This window comes from Anolis carolinensis, chromosome 5, assembly GCF_035594765.1.
Source record: "Anolis carolinensis isolate JA03-04 chromosome 5, rAnoCar3.1.pri, whole genome shotgun sequence".
Lineage (NCBI taxonomy): Eukaryota > Metazoa > Chordata > Lepidosauria > Squamata > Dactyloidae > Anolis > Anolis carolinensis.
This window is the reverse complement of record NC_085845.1, coordinates 16,279,592-16,285,591: the sequence shown is the minus strand read 5'-3', so window position 1 is coordinate 16,285,591 and position 6,000 is coordinate 16,279,592.

The window sequence follows — 6,000 nt, the reverse complement described above, 5'->3', positions numbered from 1 at the left end:
TAGTAATAAAGACTAGTTATAACATCACATCGGGTTTGAATTTAGTTAAAGCTAATTCAGTCTCTAGTCTTAAATCCAGTTCAAACTTATGTAATTGTTAATTCTCAATACAGTCCTATCGTCGTCTTGATAATATTCTCAAGATCTGTTGTAGCATTGTTCAAGGTGAAGTCATTCAAAGTAAATAAAATGCAGTATAAATTCCTCGTATAAATGAAAACAAAGTGGAAACGAAGTGGATTTACTCAATGATGGAAAAAGTTCACTGGTAGGTTTCAGGGATTGTATAGTCAATTACTCTTCCTAAATGGTGAAACGGATTCACTGGTGGGTACCGGAGATAGTATGGTCGATTCTGGGTCCAGAGATAGTGAGGTTGATACAGTGTGGTTGATTACGACTAGTTTCCCGGGCATGGGAAGGGGCTTCTGAAGGCAGCCCATTCTGACATCACTAGAAGCAACCACAATGGCCTAATAGTTGACAGGGAGTGGGAGCGATAATGCAAGGACAAGGCATACCCTTCCCTGTGGTCATCAGTTCATAAAAATGGTGATCATGACTGTGCCTGTTTGGATAATGGATTGGACTAAAACTGACCCATCCAGCTGTCCAGGCAGCCATGAATCCCCAATATACTCCAGATTTGCCTGCAAACCACAGCCTATCTCCTGACTTTGCTTAAAGCTAAGGGCAGAAAACTTGGAATAATCACCAACACTAGATTCAAAATAAGTCCATTTTTTAAATTTTTGTAGACAAGCCCTGAGAACAGGATAACATCTTCCACTGCACCTCAGTGCAGCCAGTTAATCTGGAGGTCATCTATCCTCAAAATGTCCAGGGAAATGCTACTGATGACTTCTAACATCTGTTGCCTGAGGAAGTTGCCTCAATCTATTTCATCTTAGGGAGCAGCCCTTCTTTAAAGTTACAAGAAGGATGAAAGATGGAAGAGGTATATTGATCTGATTTCTTCTCTTCCCTAAGAACAGGCATTGAACAATCTGGCACCCTCCAGAAATTGTAGAATATAAGGTAAAAGTTTCCCCTGATGTTAAGTCCAGTCATGTCTGACTCTGGGGGTTGGTGCTCATCTCCATTTCTAAGCCGAAGAGCCGGCGTTGTCCGTAGACACCTCCAAGGTCATGTGGCCGGCATGACTACATGGAGCGCCATTATATTGTAGAATATAACTCCCTTCAAACCATGCCAGTTCAGCCAGGGGTCTGGTAGAATAGCAGTTGTCATCTAAAAGAATGCTACTCCAAATAGTAGTCCTCGGATTGGCGCCAGTCTACCAGCCATTGCTGGCTGCTCCATAGCAAGTTTCCAGGAAAGCAAGAAACAGCTGTTGCCAAAAGGAGTAAATAGGGTGCCAATCCATAACATCTGTGGGAGGTAGGAAGAACATTCTGCCAGTTACCTACATCAGATGTTTTAAAAATCAATGCCTTAAAATATCCAAATGACTTGCAACCTTTCATAGACAAAAACTGGGACATGTGAGCCAGGCAACATCAGAGTGCGGTCAAGATGGTAAAAAGTTGTTACTGATGAAGAACACAGACTGTCTCTACACTGCAAAATTATACTAGTGTGGCACCACTTTAACTGCCATAGCTCCATACCAAGGATTCCTGGAATTTGTAATATATGATGGTGCCAGAGCTCTCTGACAGAGGAAGTTAAATATCTCACAAATCCCAGAATTCCGTAGCATTGAGCCATGGCAATGAGTTTGGTGAAAAACAACTGTATTCTGCAGTGTGGATGGTCTCTCACAAGCTCGGAGAGGCTGCAGAAATAGTGACTCCTTTGTTTGGTGCACAACATTATTTAAAATCTATATATATAAAAGGGTAATGAAATTTCATCCTAAGACAAAACAACAAAACTACACATCCCAGAAACACTAAACCTGGCAGCACAACCCCTCATCCATGCCTCTACGTTCATACAACAAAAAGAAAAGAAAAATAAAGTCCTAATTAGAGGGAGAGGAATAATTGTTTTTATCCAATTGCTGCCAGTTCAAAGGCTAAGCTCCTCCCACTTGGTCTCCTAGCAACCCACTCAGCCCAGGGGACAGGCAGAGTTAGGCCTCACTTAGGCCTCTTCCACACTGCCTATAAAATACAGATTATCAGATTTGAACTGGATTATATGGCAGTGTACACTCAAGTCTCTTCCACACAGCTTTATAACCCATTTATAATATTATATTATCTGCTTTCAACTGAATTATCTTGACTCCACACTGCCACTTCAGTGTGCAGTCGGACACAACTGGACTTAATGTGAGAAGAAAACCTTTACCCTTTACCTTAACTCCCACCAATTCCTCAATACTTTATTTCCCATACCACCATACTTCGCCACAGCAACGCGTGGCCGGGCACAGCTAGTATTGTATAAATTATTTTCAAGAGATGTGTACATGATGTATGTGAAACATAAATGAATGTCATGTTTAGACTTGGGTCCCAAGACAATTCATTAAGTACATTACATGCAAATACATGTATTCCAGTTTTGTTTTTGTTTTTTTAATCCAAAATACCAATGGTTCCAAGAGATACTCAACCTATACTGTATAAGCTTGTGGGAGGGGAGGGACAGTGAGGTATAAATCCCTACAACTCATTTGAAAGGGGAATGGGTTGTCACTACTGCTTCTATACCATCAAATTGGGCAGAATGAAGGTAGGAGGCAGAGGAATGAGTCCATACATAGGATGTGATGTAAAACAATATAATTTAATTATAAGAAGCAATAGATTACATGATTAGCATGTTTTGTATGTATATAACCATTTGTTAATGAACAGCAGATAAAAACGTCAGGAAAGAATGCTCCTGAAACATAGCCATACAGCCCGGACAACTCATAGCAACCCAAATATAAATAACTCATATTCCACAACATTCTTGACTCAAAATAAAAAGAACATATAGTAAATAATTCCAGAATGTTACCTCACGTAAGGAATTTGAAGGATAACAAGAGAAACATACCCTAATTCGTACCTACTCTCCCGTTTCCCTGATTTGGCAAAGACAGTCCCAATTAATTCTCTGCCATCCTGCTTTTTCAACTGCTTTTAAAATGTCCCATTTTCTCTCTTTTCCTCCCACTTTCTCTCTTCATCCCCATCTTATTTCAGTTGCTCCAAATTGAGTTCAACCGGCAAAAGTTGTTTGCACACAACTGGACAGCAGCATCTTGCCTTTAATATAATAATAATAATAATAATAATAATAATAATAATAATAATAATAATAATAATAATAATAATAATAACTTTATTTTTGTATCCCACCTCCATCTCCCCGAAGGGACTCAGGGCGGCTCACATGGGGACAAGCCCAACAGCACAAGTTAAAACACAGATCAATTAAAAACATAAGTACATGAAACAATAAAACACATCAACAGAATTAAAACCAGGACAATAATAATAACAACATTCAGAGGGTAAAATTATGTAGAACTCTGAATAGGGCTACTAGGACGTATAAAGGAGATCAAAATAGGGGCGGAGGAACAATCTCAGTAAATACAATATCTGCTTTGAACTAGATTATCTAAGGGCCCTTCCAGATAAGCCGTGTATCCCAGAATCAGATGCCAGGTTTACTGTTTATCCCTGATTTTCAGGCAGTGGAAACTCAAATAATCCAGTTTAAAGCTGAAAACCTGGGATCTGATCCTGGGATATAGGGCCTCTCTGGAAGGGGCCTCAGTCCAAAACTTCAGAAGATTCTGATAGGACTTGTAATAATAATAATAATAAATAATAATAATAATAATAATAATAATAATAATAATAATAATAATAATATAAACTTTATTTCTAGACCACCCTCTTTCCCCAGAGGGACTCAGGGCGGTTAACATACATATAAATGGCAAACATTCAATGCCACAATTTCTTCATTAATATCAAATGTATAAAATGACAATAACATACACATTATAATAAAAATTCCACATTAGAAACAATAAATTTAAACATGACAGTCAATAAAAATTATTGCACAGAACAAGCATTTCACTTAGACCATAGCTACTCTGGGCCTTTCCAATAAACTTAGACAAAACAAACTACAGTTGCCTCTCCCAGCTGGTGTTTTCTTCTTCATTAATAATTTTTGCCATCTTGACCACACTCTGATGCTGTTTGGTCACATGCGTCACGTTTTTCATTTACAAAAATATTTGGGGATGTGTTGTCACCTCCTTTCAGCAATTTCTGCAGCAATTCTTTCACGCAAGCAGTATCTAGTTCTAAAACTCATCACCTGGCAAAGCAACCCAGGATGGCAAAGAGATCTGTTGGGCTGCTACTGATGGATAAATAAGAGCGTAATTCATTATTTTTTCAGCGGAATAGCCCTGAGTCTCTCCCACAAATCAATTGGCTCTCTCCTAGCTGAAGACGCACCGACTCTATTTTAGCTCAATGAAAACAAAATCGATGAGGGCCAATTATAGCCTATCTCATTAGAGTATGCAAATAATGTGCAATACAAATCAGAATTATACACACACAAACACATGCTCCATCCTTTCAGCCAGGCCTTATAGAAAGAAATAGAGAAGGGGATTTAGCTTTCTACAGGTGAGGAGAGATTTGTGTACCAGTGCTGGCCTCTAGCTGTTGCATTTTGCAAAATGCCATAGTGTATTAGACTGAACCAGTTCGTTGGTCATCAAAGAGTGATCGCTATGATGCCATAGTATATTGATGGGTTTTTAAATAACAGATTCAAAATAAACAGGTAATAAGTTTTCCAGTGGAAGAACAGCCATTTGTTATGCATTCTGCCACCTGATCATCAGGTATCTTGGTCCCTTGAACATATTTCACTATAGAAATTTAGCAGATGGTCTTTCTCAATATGAAATGGTAATTTGCAAGTCTCCATAAGCAGAGAAAAACTTTGAAAAGAGGAAGTTGAGGAGAAGGAAAAGAAGCAGCAAATCCAAAGTTTTCCTAATCTTTATGCCAAGGCAAGAAAACATTTTATGGAACAAAGCAGAAAGATTGCAGCCAAATACAATATGAAGCACAGGTTACCTTTTTGTACATCTCATAAAAATATACAGTAGAGTCTCACTTATCCAAGCTTCTGGATTATCCAAGCCATTTCTGTAGTCAATGTTTTCAATACATCGTGATATTTTGGTGCTGAATTTGTAAATACAGTAATTACAACAAAACATAACTGCATATTGAACTACTTTTTCTGTCAAATTTGTTGTACAACATGATGTTTTGGTGCTTAATTTGTAAAATCATAACCTAATTTGATGTTTAATAGGCTTTTCTTAATCCTTCATTATCCAAGATATTCGCTTATCCAAGCTTCCACCGGCCCGTTTAGCTTGGATAAGTGAGACTCTACTGTAAAAGAATTTCTCTCCTCTTTGTTCCCTTTTCACTCTCTTTCACTTTTCACTCCATTTTATCACAGAGCAGAGAGCAAGAATAATAGTTCTGGGTTGCTGTGAGTTTTCTGGGCTGTATGGCCATGTGCCAGAAGCATTCTCTCCTGACGTTTCACCCACATCTGTGGCAGGCATCCTCAAAGGTTGTGAGGTATATTGGGGTTTATATATCTGTGGAATGGCCAGACTGGGAGAAAGAACTCTTGTCTGTTGGAGGCAAGTGTGAATGTTTAATTGGCCACCTTGATTAGCATTGAATAGCCTGGCAGCTTCAAAGCCTGGATGCACAGAGAAGCCATTGAAATCCACAAGCATGTAGACAATTTCAACGGAAAGGAGGAAATCATGAAAATGAGCAAAATCTGGCTACCAGTATTTTTTAAAAAACTCTAAAACCAGGACAGTAAATAAAGAACAACATTCTGAAAACAGGGGTATTCCAGACAATAAACCATCAGGGCCAGCTAACGCCTCCCAACAAAGGATTCCCCCCAGGAAGGAAGCAGCCAGGCTTGGAAGCTGCAAGGCTATTCAATGCTAATCAA